This window comes from Bombus pyrosoma, linkage group LG16, assembly GCF_014825855.1.
Source record: "Bombus pyrosoma isolate SC7728 linkage group LG16, ASM1482585v1, whole genome shotgun sequence".
In the NCBI taxonomy this organism is placed as follows: Eukaryota; Metazoa; Arthropoda; class Insecta; order Hymenoptera; family Apidae; genus Bombus; species Bombus pyrosoma.
Genome location: NC_057785.1, coordinates 3,760,134 through 3,779,247, shown reverse-complemented (window position 1 = coordinate 3,779,247; position 19,114 = coordinate 3,760,134). Strand labels below are relative to the sequence as shown.

The 19,114-nt window shown below is 39.7% G+C and overlaps 1 protein-coding gene across 2 annotated transcripts in view; it reads right to left on the bottom strand.

Annotated features, from left to right (window-relative positions):
- The window catches only part of LOC122576376 (alpha-mannosidase 2), a 174,661-nt gene extending 156,185 nt beyond the window's left edge, over positions 1 to 18,476 (bottom strand). The window contains exon 1 of one of the 2 annotated variants that reach the window (XM_043746566.1): positions 17,962 to 18,476. The gene's annotated coding sequence lies outside the window, so the exon portion shown is untranslated. Of the gene's footprint in view, positions 1 to 12,298; positions 12,323 to 17,961 lie in introns of those variants that run through there. The other variant, XM_043746569.1, reaches the window with a different exon arrangement.
- Between the last annotated feature and the right edge of the window lie 638 nt (positions 18,477 to 19,114).

Here is a 19,114-nt window from a genome sequence, read left to right as displayed (position 1 = left end):
TGGGACGAATAGGTTGGAGTAATACAGAGTAGTACCGAGTAGAACCGAGTAGATATTACGTACAACCGAGTAATCTGAGTGGAACTGAATAGACATAGAGTAGAATTGAGTAGACCTCGAATAGAGCTGAGTAGACATTGAGTAGAATTAAATGATCTAAATGGAATAAACCAAGTTAAACCGAACGACCTTAGAAGAATTTTATTTATCGAAATTTATCAATACTTTCGAGAATCTTAAATACGTAGAATTTTAAATTTTGTCCGAAGATTCGAGTGATCATCCAACGATAGAAATATCAGCAGAAATGGAGAATAGACGTTGAATGGAACGAATAGGTCGGAGTAATACAGAGTAGTACCGAGTAGAACCGAGTAGATATGCACAACCGAGTAATCTGAGTACTCTAAACTTAATAGACATGGAGTAGAATTGAGTAGACCTCGAATAGAACTGAGTAGACACTGAGCAGAGTTAAATGATGTAAATAGAACTAAGTAAACGTTGAAGAAACATCGAATAGATAAACTGAGCAGTGTTAGGTATCTGAAACAGGCTTCGATATTAGATCCACGTCACGTAACTACATTCGAGTGGACGTCGAGTAGAATTAACGAAACCTTGAACAAAATCTAGTGAAACCGGCGAGGACAAATTTCAACGCGATAAACAGATCTTTGTCCCGGTTGGAGGAATAAAATTCTTGGAGAATAAAGTGGGAGAAGGGACGAGCCAGGCCCAAGTGTCTCGCGACGTTGGCGAGCGAGCCAGACTTTAATTAAATTTCGCTCGGACGAGTGATAAATATTCAGCGATGTAAGGAATTCCTGTCGGTCTTAAACGTCGTGGAAAACGGCCTCGATAAAACGCGTAATTTCCCTCATGATTCCGAAATAATGGCTTATCGCGGCATCACCGTAATTTAAAATACCGACTGTCGTTTTTACGAACCAGGCGCCTGATAATCGCGATAAACAGGACGCCTGGAAACGCATTTAACGGCGATTTCTGCACAGGCCTCGGCGTGTCCTACGCTCGCGATTAACCCGTCAAGTATATTGCCAGCCAAAACCTCCCATTTTCTCGCCCGATGAAGCATTAGACAGCTCGGAATCGCATACTACGCAATCTTTCAAGACCGTGATATTTTTCAGGAATTTCGTGACTTATCAAATTTTTCAGAGTTAACATCTACCATGACTCGAGCTTTATCTACCAAGGCTTATCGAATCTTTCGAAAGTTTCTTCGTGATTTTAGAAATCATGCTCGAGGTGACTTCAAATGCCTCACGGCACGCTACTACTCATTTACCGTGTTGCTTATGTATTACGTATCTGTGTTATAATATATTAGGTGGTCCGAAAAGTTTCTTTCGTTCTATTAGGAAACAATGGATGAGTAACATTTCCCGTTTTATTTTATTTTATCGAACTACGTACGATCCATTTTGTTCTATCAAAATAAAGATGACAAAGTTCGACAGATTAAGTTTCATGTTTTCATAAAGACGTAAAAGATGCGTCTGTAAAAGAAAGACACTTTCCGGACAACCTAATATTAACGTGTAAATGTATCGTCCTAAGAATTGAGATTGCAACACCAATCGCCATTTCCATCGTCCAACGACAGGCAAAAATGGGAAAAGCTGGAGCGATTGCGCTGCAGGCACCTGAGATTAGCGATCGCGCGAAAACCAATTCCCCGTACGACGTAAAACGTTAACAAACAGCGGCTGCAAGATACGAATGATCAATAAACGTGAACTCGTCTTATTTTCCAACGGCCATTCCTCCCTACGACATTTCTGTCCGAGATGGAAGCTATTGCTCCAAAGCTCGCTACATATCGCGATGATAGAGAAGAGGAGACGTATCGCGAACGGGAATTTACACGCGACCATAACTTCGTTTCCTAGACGTTTTATTTTCGTTGAAGGCGACACACATCGTTCCCTTTTCTGTTCGAAAAATAGACGAGTGAAGAGAGGCGATTGGGAATCGGTGTAATCTGGAAACGGAAACCGCGACGAAACAAGCGGAAAACGCAAGAGTCGGATAAGAATCGAGGACAACGAGAAGGGAAACGCATTCTTGCGCCTTTCGAAGAATAAATGTACGAGCTGGTCGATGGCGTTCGCTGGCCGCGCCAGCTGTTTATTTTCCAGATTGCGGCCATTCGTCTGGCCCCCAAACAGCACGGTAAATTCCCCGGGCGCAAATGGCCCTTCGTAAAATGCGTTCGACGCCAGATATATTTTGTCAATTATAAAATCCTGCGCCTGGTAAAATACCGAATTCAGCGAGGGATTTCCTCTGAATCGACCGCGTCTCTATTACTTGGCATTTTTCTAGCGATTTTTAGAAAAATCCCACGGTCCATCCAAGTTACCGCTCTCTGTAGAAACGTTCGTAGCCAAATGCTTTTCAGATTTCATGATTCAGGTTAAACGTTTGTCAGACTATGTTCGGTCGTTTCTAGAGCCTCCTTGCTTTTCGATTAATCTTTTAACTGTAGATAAACGCGCCTTCCTTAGCGCGATGAAAGCTTCCTAAAGGCCAGTTTCTTTTTTACTTTCAACGAAACGTGGAATTAAGTGTGCGATTAACGAAATAAGTGTACGATCGTGGTTTAAAAGAAGTCCGCGAACCAGGTAGCAAAGATCCGTGCAAGATCTGCCGAAACTAACGCAATCCCCAAGTTACGAAGTATCGGCTTGGCAACTATGTGATTGCGGATTTTGTCAATACCACCTAATGAGAAAATCCGCAATCACTTAGTTGCCAAACCAATACGTACAATCTTTCCAACAACGATCGCTCGACATTACGTTTTCCTGCAACTGTCGCGAGACTCGTCTGTCGTGCGCGATCTGAAAAGCCGAGTAATTTGAACCGAGAAAACACGGGAAGATAAAAAGAGCTAAATCGAAGAAGGGAATTTTCGAGTGGCGCCACGGATGACTTTTCGCGCCTACGCGCCAAACGCGCCAATTTGCATGCGTGCACGCACACGTACGCCTGTCTAATGCGCGCACGCGTGCGTCAGAATAAATGTATTTACCCAAGGGTAGAGGATGTACATGGAGCCAGCAGAGTGTACGGAGAGAGGCTGAGGGAGTGATCGACAACGAGGGACAGAGAAAGAGAGAGACAGAGAGAAAGAGAGAGAGAGAGAGACAGGCTAAATGATAGAGCAAGCATAGGCCGAGGAGTGCCATCGAATATATTGCGTTACAGGCCCGACTATCGATTCGCTACCAGCTATCAGCTTTCGTTGCTAGGCGATATCTCGATGATATCCGCCGGCAACGACTCCTCCAGAGTCGAAGCCGCAACAACCAAGCTTCAGTCACGAGATCGTAAATCCACGGTTCTAAAAATCGAGCCTCGGGGTTGCCTGGTATAGTCGCCAGATACCAATCCCTCAACTCTGAAAGCTAAGATTCGGATGGCTGCCAGGTCTTAAACTCGATTGCGAGATTTCACGCGGACGACTTGTTGTGAGCGTAGAAATGAATTTTTTATTATTTCATTTCTACTTTACAATTTGTCCGGCTGGACATTTGCTAAATTTTTCTAACTCGATTGCTAAATAACATGTGGATGGCTAACCCCAGAGGGATACCATCTTCGAGTTTGACTATTTTATTTCTTTAGTGGGGTCAGTAGGGTGTTTTCTTTTTAGTCTTGTAATTATTTTTGTTCTTTTTTTATTATTTAATTTGTACTTTACAATTTGACCAGCTGGACATTTGGCAAATTTTCGTAACTTAATTGCTAAATAACTTGTGGATGGCTAACCCCAGAGAAATACCACCTTTGAGCTTGCCAGTGGGGTGGTCTTTTTAGTCTTGTAACTATTTTTTCTTCTTTTTTTATTACTTAATTTGTACTTTACAATTTGTCCAGCTGGACATTTGGCAAATTTTCCTAACTCAATTGCTAAATAACTTGTGGATGGCTAACCCCAGAGGGATACCATCTTCGAGCTTGCCAGTGGGGTGGTCTTTTTAGTCTTGTAACTATTTTTTCTTCTTTTTTTATTACTTAATTTGTACTTTACAATTTGTCCAGCTGGACATTTGGCAAATTTTCCTAACTCAATTGCTAAATAACATGTGGATGGCTAACCCCAGAGAAATACCACCTTCGAGCTTGCCAGTGGGGTGGTCTTTTTAGTCTTGTAACTATTTTTTCTTCTTTTTTTATTATTTAATTTGTACTTTACAATTTGTCCAACTGGACATTTGGCAAATTTTCCTAACTCAATTGCTAAATAACATGTGGATGGCTAACCCCAGAGGGATACCATCTTCGAGCTTGCCAGTGGGGTGGTCTTTTTAGTCTTGTAATTATTTTTTTCTTCTTTTCTTATTATTTAATTTGTACTTTACAATTTGTCCAGCTGGACATTTGGTAAATTTTCCTAACTCAATTGCTAAATAACATGTGGATGGCTAACCCCAGAGGGATACCATCTTCGAGCTTGCCAGTGGGGTGGTCTTTTTAGTCTTGTAATTATTTTTTTCTTCTTTTCTTATTATTTAATTTGTACTTTACAATTTGTCCAGCTGGACATTTGGTAAATTTTCCTAACTTAATTGCTAAATAACTTGTGGATGGCTAACCCCAGAGGGATACCATCTTCGAGCTTGCCAGTGGGGTGATCTTTTTAGTCTTGTAATTATTTTTTTCTTCTTTTCTTATTATTTAATTTGTACTTTACAATTTGTCCAGCTGAACATTTGCTAAATTTTTTTAACTCAATTGCTAAATAACATGTGGATGGCTAACCCCAGAGGGATACCATCTTCGAGTTTGTCTATTTTATTTCTTTAATGAGGTCAGTGGGGTGTTCTCTTTTTAGTCTTCTTTCTGTGAGAGTTTCGCTCGCCTCAGCAGCCAGCTGGTTTGGATGTGTTGCCGTTCTTTCCTTGTACTTTTTTACGTACCTGCCGATTTCTTCTTTCACCGTTGGTATTTTTAAGTCTTTGCGTATATCCTCGTTTCTGACATACCATGGGATGTTGACTATTGTTCTCAGTATCTTCGATTGTAGCGACTCTGGTTTATTTACGTGGCAAATGAAAAAATGTTTCTCCTTTTAAGCAAATGGCACTATCATAGCGTAGAATCTAAGAGCAATTTTCATTTCCATATTTTCCAATAATTCTAATATAGTAATTATAAACATAAATAATTGCTATTATTATGAGATATGTATAATTTTGTGTGCTAGACTAGATTGGCCGCGTAATAGTGACACACGTATGCAAATATGAATGTATGCAAGTATGTGTGTGCATAGCGTCTCGTAAGACAGAAGAATGCAACTGTCCCGTTGGCAGTGTAGTATGGAAGATGGTGTGAGACGCGTGCAAATATGTATCCACGAATATCTTGTCAATCCTATATTAGATAAATCTAAAACTATTTTAATATGAATTCTAAGTGTAACCTGAGTGTTCCTTTACTTTTATTTCAGCAATTAAGAACCACAATTCTCAACAGCTATGTTAGCGTTAAGAGGCAACGCCAGCTTGGTAAATCGCCTCTGTATAAAACGATGCGAGTGTCACTAACCGATAGACGTTGAAATATCAGCAATTTTATGGCAACGTTATGAAATACTCTCGTGTAACAAAGATAGAAAACGCGTCTTGAGAAAACATATCCTTTGCATTTCAATCAAATTCTTCCTTTCAATCCCTCAATTTTTGTTAATATGAGAATTTACATAAAGTTTTATTACCTACAGTTTTAAATGAAATTTTGAAACCAGTCGTTTCATCTCATCGAGCCTGGTAAGATTAGTGCCAACGACGAATACGTTTGCCACCTACGGCGCTTGAAGATTCAAACGAATGACAGACACGGTTCTCTCTACGACTAAGACACACACACGTTTTTCTACGAATAAAATTCCTTTCCCGATGAATTTTCACCACATTAGTGGAAGAAATCGAACGTTTTCTCATACAGAATGATGTCACTTCAATTACTGCACAAAGTATTCTCATCCTTTTCCTTCTTTTCTTTTGTACACATACATCTCCTACTCTTTTCTACTTTCTTTCTTCTTCTTCTGTCCTCTGTGTTTACTCAAAGGGTTTATCCTAAATAAATAAATAAATAAATAAATATTCTTCAGAACGCACACAGCAATATAATAACGCGAGATTGAAGCTTCGCGAGCTTATCTTCTCGTAGCTTTTGACAATTTACTGGTCCATGTGGCTGGCGCGCAAACTCTAGAATTTTAGCAACGCTGCGAGGTAGCTACATCGTAGACACAGACATTTCCCTGTAGGGACGTTTATTCGACCCGGTTCAAGGATCAAGGAATCAGGAAGAAAGCTAATTTTCGACCCACCCGGAAATGGAAGACCAGGCTCCCTTTCGGCAACGAGAACGAGCCGGCTGGAATGGTCCAGCGGACAAGGACGACCGGGTCTAATCGACCTTCGGCATCGGATCGTTGGCCGGAGGAATTTTAAACGCCGACGTGGAGAATGTGCTCTCTTGCCTCTCTCGCGATAATCGCCATCCTTGGACCTCCCCGTTGAAACTGCAGTCTGCTGTCCAACTATCGTTACGCTTTCAGCGTAGCAAGGGACATTCTTTGAAATTTCACCGGGTGAAAATAAAAACGCGACGAGGAGAATGTAAATGGAATGTAAATAACTGGGAGAGAAACAGGGCAGAACTGGAAATACCAAGGGGAATCAGTTTATCTATCATCTTGAACATCCCCACAGGCGAAGAACGAAATCGCTTTCACCTGCGATCGATTGCCTAATTATGCCAGCGAGGTACTCTGCGTGCCTCGAACCAGGTTGCTGAATTTGTACGCGTGATAAATTTCAGAAAAATTCAAATGCAACCAGTGTTTTCGTAGTAGGGTCAGCGTTTAATTAACTAATTTTAATTTGAATTTTCAAATTTAATTCTCGCTTTATCATGCGTGAACCTCGCCTTCTCCTTCTTCGATTAATTTTCAATTGGATTTTTCCATCTTCCCCGAGCGTAAAACGTCCATATATTTTTATTTCCATTTGTTTCAGCGTTTTTCCACTGTTGCGTATGGTTAAATATATATATGAAATAGGATAATATCGAGAAAAGTTGCGAAATAAGAAGCAAGAAGAGATTTAGGGAAGAAATAGGCAGCGATCACGAAGCCAGGCAAAGTTATTTATTAATTTGAATTAATTAACAAAATCCTAAAGTTTGTGACTCGACGATCTTACCCGGTGAAACGTCGATGGACGAGTTCCGATTTCGAAAAATATTTATACTTCCTGAGCCATAAAAAGCTTGCAAAAATTCGATCGCAAATTTGGCAAAAAAAGCAACCACTTAACGAGGAAATACGAGGGCAAATTAAAAGGCAAATTATTTATCTGAATCCTGAATAGTTAATATCGCCAACTTTCAGCTGATCGACGAACGTACTCGAATCTCGAGTAACCAAGAAGGCGAACTCCGCACCGAAAACAGTTTTCAACAGTCTCTTAAATCCACTTTAACTTCTATCAATTTTTGCGAAGCGTAATTCTGTTTGTAATTTTGCAGCGGCGAAACGAAGCGAAACGAAGGAGGAGAGTGGCTGGAGGAGGAAGCGTAACGCACAACTACGCGGTAGCAGCCAGCAGCCTCTCGTTAGACGGGACAATTAAAGATCTCGTTATTTTCAGCCGCGAGAACCGGATCGTTTTAACGGCGGGCCGGTGAAATTAAACGTTTCGAGATTACACGACGCCACTCTCATCTCGAAATTATTGTCCTCGCGATCCGATTTAGTCGGGGCGATCTTCAACGTCTAATCGTTCTTCGTCATCTCCTGTTTAAAACAATTAGCCGAGCCAGGAAAATCGCGAACAGGCACAGGAATTTCGAAAGGCGGATGCAATCGAGTCTTCCTTGTTTCTGGACTAAAGGCTGTCGCACAGTTAACAGCAATATCAGGAAACCAACGTTCAATCGTCCAGGTAACGATACTGTTTGCATTGTACCTTAAACCTGGTACAGGTAGGAAGCTTGTAAAAAATATCCAAAGTGTAGTACCAGTTACTAATTTCTGTTTAGTTGCTGTTTGTTTAGATGTATTTAGAAAAATAGGAATGTGCATGAATATCCACCAACATTGAACTGCAGTGTACTTTAAGCTCAGTGTAGATACCTGAAGAAATTGATATGGTAGAAGCTACCAGTCTCTGCCTAGTACTTACTACTTAGGTGTGTTTACACAAATAACAATTTGCATAAATATCCACCAACATTGAATTGTCCACGAATGGATACTGTTTGCAATGTACCTTAAAGCTAGGATAGATATCTGAAGAAATTTGTCAGAATATCCAAGACATGGTAGAAGCTACCAGTCTGCCTAGTTCCTACTGTTTCAAGTGTGTTCACAAATATATGAATGTGTATAAATGTAAATAAAATTGAATTGTCCATGCATGGGTACTTTTTGCAATGTAAAGCTGATGCTAAAGCTTAAAGCTAATGTAAATACCTGAAGAAATTTCTCAGAATATCCAAGATATGGTAGAAGCTATCAATCTCTGCCTGGTTCCTACTGCTTAGGTGTATTTACACAAAAAACAATTTGCATAAATATCCACCAACATTGAATTGTCCACAAATGGATACTGTTTGGAATGTACCTTAAAGCTAGGGTAGATACATGAAGAAATTTGTCAGAATATCCAAGATATGGTAGAAGCTACCAGTCTCTGCCTAGTTCCTACTGCTTCAGGTGTGTTCACAAATAGATGAATTTTCATAAATATAAATAAAATTGAATTGTCCATGCATGGGTACTTTTTGCAATGTAAAGCTGATGCTAAAGCTTAAAACTAGGGTAGATACATGAAGAAATTTGTCAGAATATCCAAGGTATGGTAGAAGCTATTAATCTCTACCTGGTTCCTACTGCTTTAGGTGTATTTACACAAATAACAATTTGCATAAATATCCACCAACATTGAATTGTCCACTAATGGATACTGTTTGCAATGTACCTTAAAGCTAGGGTAGATACATGAAGAAATTTGTCAGAATATCCAAGGTATGGTAGAAGCTACCAGTCTCTGCCTAGTTCCTACTGCTTTAGGTGTGTTCACAAATAGATGAATTTTCATAAATATAAATAAAATTGAATTGTCCATGCATGGGTACTTTTTGCAATGTAAAGCTGATGCTAAAGCTTAAAGCTAATGTAAATACCTGAAGAAATTTGTCAGAATATCCAAGATATGGTAGAAGCTACCAGTCTCTGCCTAGTTTCTACTGCTTAGGTGTATTTACACAAATAACAATTTGCATAAATATCCACCAACATTGAATTGTCCACAAATGGATACTGTTTGCAATGTACCTTAAAGCTAGGGTAGATATCTGAAGAAATTTGTCAGAATATCCAAGGTATGGTAGAAGCTACCAGTCTCTGCCTAGTTCCTACTGTTTCAAGTGTGTTCACAAATATATGAATGTGCATAAATGTAAATAAAATTGTATTGTCCACTAATGGATACTGTTTGCAATGTACCTTAAAGCTAGGGTAGATACCTGAAGAAACTTGTCAGAATATCCAAGGTATGGTAGAAGCCACCAATCTCTGCCTAGTTCCTACTGCTTTAGGTGTATTTACAAAAATAAGAATTTGCATAAATATGCAAATACCCACATTGAATTGTCCATACAATTGTTTGGATCGTGCCTTCAGCCTCTTGCAGGCAATCGGAAAAAATATTCAGAAATATTCAAAATACACTATCAGTTGCGATACTGAGTAAGCAGAACTGATCTCTGCGTAGCTTCTACTCTTTGACTGCTGCCCACACAAATATACAAATTTGCATAAATATTCGCAGCCTATCAATAACCAAATTGCAGCACGAACAGTTACTTTTATATTTACATTTCCTATCTACATACGTAATAGCGTGAACATACCAATGTTGACCTGACGTCATTGTTAATTAGGCGATGCCCTCGACTCTATACTTAGGGACTGCTCTTTAAATGTAACTTGTCCACGTGTAAAATAGCAAGAAACGAGGATCTCGCGGATGTTATTCCAGCTGGGTCGGCGATATGTGACTTGGCAACGACACTCGATGACCGTCTGTCGTCGTTAAAAGAGGATGGAAAAACTGGCTAAAGCGAAATAAGATGAATTAACGCCAGAGGATACGTGCTCGTGCATGAATCCAATTTAATGAAGCAGCACTGTGTGCGTGTGATTATCTATTCACGCTCTGGCTAGACCCAGACGCTCCTGTAAATTGCCTAATGACTGTCTGCGACAAGAAAAAAAATAAAAGGGTTTGGTCGTCCAACGTTTCTTTCACCAATCGATTTCCTCTTTGAAGAATTTTGCTCTACCGTGAACATCTTATTAAGAAGCTTCCAAGAAAAAGAATCTTCCAATGAACCACGTGCCTGCGTATGTCATTAAAAATAACACGGACATATGTTTTATCATTTTCTGATAACATGGGGCGCCTTATAATCCTTTTGCATCGTAGCTCGAGAAACATCCTACTACGATATAAATGTTACGTGTGAAATATTATCGAGCATAATGTAATTGGCAATACTAATTTTTTACAAAAAGATAAAAGCACACATTTTTTTCTACCAGACCGTTCATTCTGAATTCCTCGACATTTTATCAGACTGTGAAAGAGTTGGTAATAATTGTTTCAACGAGGTAGAGATTTTAGTACGATCGTTTTTCACATGGTGTTTCCAGCAACTGATAAAATGAGTTCGCAACGAGTACACGATCGATTAACAAATTTTCCAAGGGAAACAGTCTACGTAGAAAGACTGCGTTCTGGACCAGGCCATATTCTGTGCTTTCTCGTCCAAATCGCAACATATGAAACGTGTAATGGACGGTAAACGCGCCTTACAACGTTATTTTCTCATCCCGCAGGATCATCTCATCGACCGATGGCGGAATAATTTTAAAAGTAAAACTTTCGTCGAAAGTGACGAGACTCTCGAAGGTTCAGGGCGAATTAGAAATTAAAGAGCTAAATAGTCAAAAAGAATGCAGAGTACAGAGGCAACATGACAACAAAGAACGAAATTAACATCGATTAACACTAGAACTACCACACCAGTGAAACTGACTGGCTTTACAATTTTATTTTAAAATTCCCACTTCGTGTTATATTTTTTTCCGCGATGGTACAATGACTTTCGCAACGATAACTAAAAGAATAATATAACGAATTTTATTTTGTTTTTCGTGTATTCCAACTGAAAATAATTTTGTATCCAGGCTACATATACCAATAGCAGTGAAAATGACTGGTACTTGTCCAAGTGTAAAAGGGTGCTGCAATCTGTTTATCGAACTTCAATTAACCAGTTTCCTCGTTTTCTACAACTTGCCACACGTTTTTGCAATTTTTACCGCGTATCATTCGATACGACGATATCAGTTATCAGGAAAATTCCGGATCGATCGCTGGATCGCTAGAAATAGCACAGCAGTGAAAACGACTGGTTCTGCAATTTTATAAATGTGTCAACCCCCGTTCAGGGATCCCAGATGGATTAACAATAGCAAAAATGTGCTACATAACATGAAATTCCTTCCGTAAGAAGGTAATAAATCAATAAATATACGAATATTCTATTATTAGGTGTTTTTTAAACCAGTCATTTTCACTGGTTTTGGTAGAAATAGCTTCGCGTTAAATACCGGTAGTTGCAGTGTTAATTAGCCGCTAAATGTAATTTCAATTGCAGCGTCGTGCGAATAAGGCGGCTTCCTTAGCGCGATGAAAGCTTCCTAAAGGCCAGTTTCTTTTTTACTTTCAACGAAACGTGGAATTAAGTGTGCGATTAACGAAATAAGTGTACGTTCGTGGTTTCAAAGAAATCCGCGAATCAGGTAGCAAAGATCCGTGCAAAATCTGCCGAAACTAACGCAATCCCCAAGTTGCAAAGTATCGGCTTGGCAACTAAGTGATTGCGGATTCTGTCAATACCACCTAATGAGAAAATCCGCAATCACTTAGTTGCCAAACCAATACGTACAATCTCTCCAACAACGATCGCTCGACATTACGTTTTCCTGCAACTGTCGCGAGACTCGTCTGCCGGTATAAAAATATTCTATTTTTTAAAGACCAGTCATTTTCACTGGTTTTGGTTGAAATAGCTTCGCGTTAACTATCGGTAGTTGCACTGTAAAAGAATGTAACGAGACGGATGACTCGGTGGTTTGAAAGATAAAAAGAAAGAATACCAAAAGCAGCCTTTTACCTACCTTTTTTAACTCCTAATTCGTTCGACCAAAAAATACAATAATCTTTCTGTCTCCTGTGGAACGATAGCTGGGATCGCTGAACCGTTACAAAAATATCTGTGGCCTGTTCGTTGAACGTGGCCTCAAACTTCTGATCAATACTATATTCCCACGCAGCGAGATTCTTTCTTCGTTTCACCAACGCCAGCTCTCGCTCTCATCAATGAGCAGCTCGTCTCGTTCTCGCCGACACAGCCACGCCGCTCCTCTTTCTCCATTGCACGCGCGAGAATCCAGTTTCTAAGCGCGAGAGCGTAAGCAGCCGGACCACGTGCACGCGCGTTTCAAAACAAACGCCGCGTGTTAACATTGGCGGGACGATATTACATTTTATTTTACCCTGCGCTCTGCTTGTGCACGTTCGCCCAACGGAAAGTTCCACGAGCAAACCGACCGACTGTAGCAGCTGCTGCGCCTCGACGAATCCCACGTCCCGCAGGAAATGGTCTCTCGAGTGTTTCAAGATGATATACAATCTTATTAACAAGTCATAGAACAGTTAGTTATCGCGATTTCTACTTTATAATTCGAAGAGAATCGCATTTTCAGTTTGGCTCCTCGTTTCGTTACTTTCCTCTGTGTCTTTGTACATTTATTTTCGTTAATTAACAACTCTACTTGTGACGATAAATGTGGTAATTTAAATCGAATAATTTATGAGACTAAACGTACAGTATATGGTCGAATAATATGCAAAAGTGCACGGCGCACGATTCCTTGTAGGAGAATAAGAAGGAAATGGTTGGCAACTAGTTGCCAAGCCAATGGAATAAGAAGTTTTTCATTCTCCGCTTAGTTTACGAGAAAATTGAGTATACTTGATAAATGTGGCTAATTAACCACTGGATGTGAGTAATTAAATGACAAAATTTTGTTACGTATATTGTTCCTATTTTTTCATAAATTGCCGCACTCAGTATATTCATTTATTAATGAATTTAGTCGTTGGATGAAAAATAAGCGTGGTTTAATCGACGTTGTTGGAGCTAAAAATATATCAACCTTTAGGTAATTAACCGTAAGTAATTAACGTACGACGGTAACGGATGACGGTGGTTAACGCGTATTAAAATTTCATTCGCCTTCGAATTTCTATTTTCGCTGAGAAAAGCTTGAAACGTTTGGCTCGACGAACCAACCACGTCATCGACGTTGCGACAGTTTCGTATAAAATGAAATAATATGTAGTAATTTAATGATACAGTTTAATCGCTAGCCCAGATAGTGGCGATAATATGAATGGAATGTACGAGGAGAAAATTTCCGATTACCATGTTACCATTACGATGTTATGTAAGCTGAATATTCATGATATACAGAACTATCTCTGACTCCAGGGAAACGTGAATTGGTCGTATAACAATAACAGATGATCCAAAACCTACCCATCCGAGTATTTAAAAGGAATCTCTCCCACCTTCCTCCTTACCACAAATTTTCACAAACGTTAACCAAAGCCAAAATTCCTGATTCACTTACTGGATTTCTGATATTAGAAACATTCGACGGCTGCTTATTTTCATATTCTACCAACAAATTTTTAGAATATAATTATATGTCGGATTCCCATTATGATTAGGGTTGGGGTTAAAGGGCGTGAAACGAATCTTCGTTATGGTTAGACTTTGTCGTTATGCAATAGAGAAGATATTGACTAATGCAAACGCGATTGTTACAGATATCGACAAGTAACCGTGGTAATTAGATACTCGAGACGCTAGTGACAATGATTCTAGGTTCGATAACGAATCCACGGTCAACAGGATAACTTTGTATTAAACGTAAAATACTTTATCACGCAAACACGTTTAATGGGACGCTCTTTATATACTTCTCGATGTGTAACTCTTCAAGGCGATCGCACGAATAATAGACTGATGGAAATTTTTCCTTCCTTTACGATTGCGTTCGTCTGTTATATACTGGTCCGAAGCTTCGAGAAGGTTCCAATCGCCGTTGCTAGGCAATCTCTGCTTGGAGTTTGATTGTTAATACAACGTGTGTCCCATTATGTCGACATCTCCGAGGAAAAATGTCCATCCCGTGACCGAGGCTACGTTCGGCGACCAGTTGTGTCACCTCGAACCCAATCCCACTATCACAAGTCTCGAACAAATACAATCGGATTGAATGACAATTGTTTAATTACGGCTATAGTAGAATTTAGATTACAATATTATGGGATTTTTCCCGTAGTTCCAAACGGGAGGCTCCAGTGTCCTTCCATCTCCGACATATACATATAAACATTATGTAACACATATAAACAAACGTTAATCAAACCCCAAATTCCTGATCCACTTGCTGGATTTCTAATATTAGAAACATTCAACAGCTACTTATTTTCATATTCTACCAACAAATTTTTAGAATAGAATTATATATAAATAAACATTATGTAACACATATAAACAAACGTTAATCAAACCCCAAATTCCTGATCCACTTGCTGGATTTCTAATGTTACAGAAACATTCGACAGCTGAATATTTTCATATTCTACCAACAAATTTTTAGAATAGAATTATGCATATATAAATTTTATAATAATTTTTCAGAAACAAAAACAGTCCATCTACCTCCATTCTAAGCAAATACTAAGAGAGATGGAAGACAGAGGGAAATAATCTCTCCTTGGTCTTGTCGATTTACCAAGAACTCATTCGCCTACAAATATAAATTCGTAAATAAATAACGAAGAAGTAGCGGAAATAAAAGGTAAAAATACATGCTCACGAGGGAGGATGGCGACTCGTCGGGGCTTCAAATATTTCTCAAATACAAAACCTTTACCCTGGGTTTACTGGGGTAGCCACCCACATGATAATCAAACAGCTAAAAAGTTCTACCAAATGTCCAAATTGGACAAATTGTGAATGTAAATTATTAAACAAATAAAAAAAAATGCAAAACCTTAAGAGCAGCGAATGGTATACTTTGCAGCCAAGGGATAGGCGTTTCAGCCAGAGAAGGAATCAATCAGATCATGAGAACTGCTAAGTTAAGACAGGTGCAGATCGTCGCAGGAAGACGAAAACGCAGGCGAGACACTGCAGAACGTATGCACCGAAACAGGTATCGAGATGGGCGCAGGTGGTCACAGCCAGCGGGGAACTTTCGACAAAAGAAGCCACTGCAACAATTCCCTGGCGCACAAAGACGACCGGGAACAGGCTCTCCACGACGACCATATGCACGCGTAGTCGTTCTTCCTCGTAAGCTGCTTAACCAGAGATTAGACAGGCTCTTTCATCCCTTGCTGAATCTTAGCGCGCTAAAAATGATGACCAAATTATTGAATTTCCTCGACGGAAAGAGTAAAACACCGAGTAGACAAATTCCAAGGAGCTGGCGTTGCGTTCGTTCGCGCCAGAACGGTATCGCAAGGTTCTCGTAGAATTGTAAATTTCTGTACAGCCAAGAAGAATCAAGAGTAGCCTATGTCGTATGCCTCCTGCATGCCAGTTTGAAAAACCAAGCGCAGATAATTTAATAAAATTAGTCAATCAGTTATAACACCGGAGTTGATATATCTTTCGTCTAAATGTCCGCATCGTTTTCCTAATTTGTACCACAGTTTGTAATTATAGGGCAATGCCAATTTCATGTACATTCTATTAACCCTTCTGGGACTAATGAGGCTGAGAACGATTGCTGAGAACGAATCCTCATATTTAAGTTTCAAACTGGAGCGCGCTATAAGCCTTCTTATTTCATTATTGCGTTAATTACTAAACGGAAGATCCCGCAGGCGTTGATTCGGTAAACCTTACAGTTGGCCGTGAATCTACGCCGTTAGTCTAAATTGAAAACGCACTGGTATCGTTCCACTCGTTAAATACGAGTAGCTAGCTATCGCATGATTACAGGTGTATCGTAAAATTCTCGACACGCATGGTAGTGGGCGTGGGTTGTTCTAACGCTGGCTCCGATTCTTCGCTATCGCCGTTTCCCAACCAAGCTTTATAAACAAGATAATTAACGCGTACACCTAGGCACGCGATGGCCGTCTTAATTACGCGCCACGGTTCGACGATTTAGGCGGGGCGAAAGTGAGAGACGAATAGAAAAAAAGAAGAAAAGAGGACGACGCTACGGAACCAAGTAATACCGTGGCGTCTTTGATCTCGTCGCGCTAATAACTTGTCAGAAAAGTTAATTAATAGCAAAGCCTCGAGGAGACCGGGCCAAGCGAGCAAGCAAAGATGATTGACTTCGTTACACATCCCTCTGTTAGACCGGAGATGAACTTCCGCTTTTCCTCGCCATCGTCTCCACGGCAATCCTCTGCCTCTGCTTATCGTCCGCTCTAATTCACCTGGCAGTTCACACCCTGTTCCCGCGACGACAAGAAGCCACGTCCTTTTCAATCTTCTACTCGAATATTATTGAGAAATGTAATACGCTAAATGCGTTTAAGCTGCTCGAACAAACACCAATGGAATTTCAATCGAGAGTCCTTGTAACTGGACTGCGTCAATGACTGCTATCGCACTTTTGCATTTTGTCACTATGCAGCCACCAAAATCGTTCGTTTATGGTTTATCTATATTTCTCATGTTTTAGATTAAAGAAAAAGATTTCTACAGGATGATGGATATTTATAATGGAAATAAAATTTGGTTAAAATAAATAGAACTTATTGTATAGATTAGAGAGATATTTTGTGCAATTGGATTTATTGGACTGGAGTATACGAAATGTTATTTCTATAGAGTTTCGACTTAATGAGCTCGCTGTGTCTGTTTTGTTGTAGATAAAAATAGAAATTTGCTGTATTGCACGTGCAACGAATGCACTACGCATGCAGTGGATATAGAAATATAGAAATATTAAATACGAAAAATGGCCACGTGAAGGATTCAAGGATTAAAACATTTAATCCTTAATTCCATTCACTGATTTCAATTTCTTCAAACATCCAACATCTTTCGTGTAATTTTCATGTAATAAATAAATAAGCTGAATGAGCAATTTTAAATTGTAACGCGATGCCGTTTATAAATCTGAGAATGGTGGAATTAATTAATGTTATTCAGACGCGTTATATACACACGTTCATTTAGAAATTAGTTTAACCAAACGTCGTGTCAAGGAAAACACAATTTACGTGATTAAAGTTGATATTTTATACGAGTCAACACAATGTAACTTGGTTCGAATCGGATTAGAACCCAAATATCTCGCGATAGAACAAAACATAGAAACATCGATACACTAACACGTTGATCGTCACGGTCATCGTTGGTAACCCATGTTGTTACATTTTATAGGACAATTAAGATAAGAGGACAGATTTTTACAAATGCGAATTACTTCGATAGCGTTACCAGAAAAAGGCGTTAATAGAATATTCTACAAAAATTAAACGTTATAGTGTGCTATATTTCAGTCTATTGCGACTTCTAGAACAAAGTACGTAAATTCGCGTGGCAGTCAACGTGTTAATACCATGCACGCAAAAAAATCTTTCGAAACGATCTCCCCGCGTCTGGAAGAGGGAAACACTGATGAGAGAGAAAGAGAAAGAGAAAGGGTGTCGAAATACGCAGCGTCTAGGCACGCGAGCATTAGACGCCACGAGGAGCGTTCTTAACAATATTAAGCTTTAAATTTTCACTTACCGAAATGCAGAAAGACTCCAGGCGTGGTAGCGTCATTCGTGAATCGCCTCCTTCGAGACCAAACGTGTCCCTCAAAGTCACAAACTTCTCTGACGAGCACTCGCGAACGATATACGGCGACAAACACTACGTAAAACGACAATGTGACACTGTATCTCGCGACAGACTCACTAAAGAAAAGTACGGTCGCACGAAGCGGCACGCGGATGTGACAGGAGTGAACATAACCTTACAACCGGTGTCACGAAGTACGTACGTCGGAAGTACGGTGAGGAAGAGAACGCGAGAACAAACTACGAGTAGCACCAAGGAGACGGCGACCGTGAAACGATTCTCCAGTCCTCCAGAAGGTTCGAAGGTCCCGACGAAAAGACACGAGTTGGTTTATCGCTGTGGAAAAACTGGATGCCACTCGCCTTCCACTCTGTGCGTCGCAGGAACACGGGTATAGCAAGGACACCGTACCACGAGGCTTCCCGACACAATATCCGCAATCCGCGGAAGGACTGTCGTCCGACCGCGTTCACCCGCGCCCCTCCATCGACCACCGACCGGGAGAGGGAAGCCAGGTAGGACCACAGAGAGGGAGAAACGACGAGGCTTTCAGTGTTGGAGACTGCGCGGGAACGAGGAAGAAGGACGAACGCACGGCGCCATTCGATTCAGGGTAGGAGAAAGTGAGAAGGATGCCATCAGACAGGAACGTATATAGCGAAGGGCGTGGGGTTCCTAGAAGTAAGAAAGAAATTGATTTTTTATCATTAGACTAGAGATGTTTATGGAAATTCATATTTTTATAAATATGACTAAGGAAATGGAACCTAGATAGAAAATTGCTTTATCTTTTAATTAGATTTTACACGGTATAGAGATTTTATTTTAGAGATAATTATTAGATTTTACTATATAGGGTACTATACTTTGTATATATGTATTTATGTAAATTATACATACATTTATATTGCATACTGTGCATTTTTGCATTTTCAAATTTCCTATAAATTCATAGTCTACTATTTTTGTTGGCAATTGTCGCTGGAAAGTCTTTCGAATTATTTTTGTTTGGTTTATTTAACTTTACTGTATAATTGTTTGTTATATATTTATTGTATTGATTGTAGATAGGATACTGTAATTTTAAAATTTTAAAATG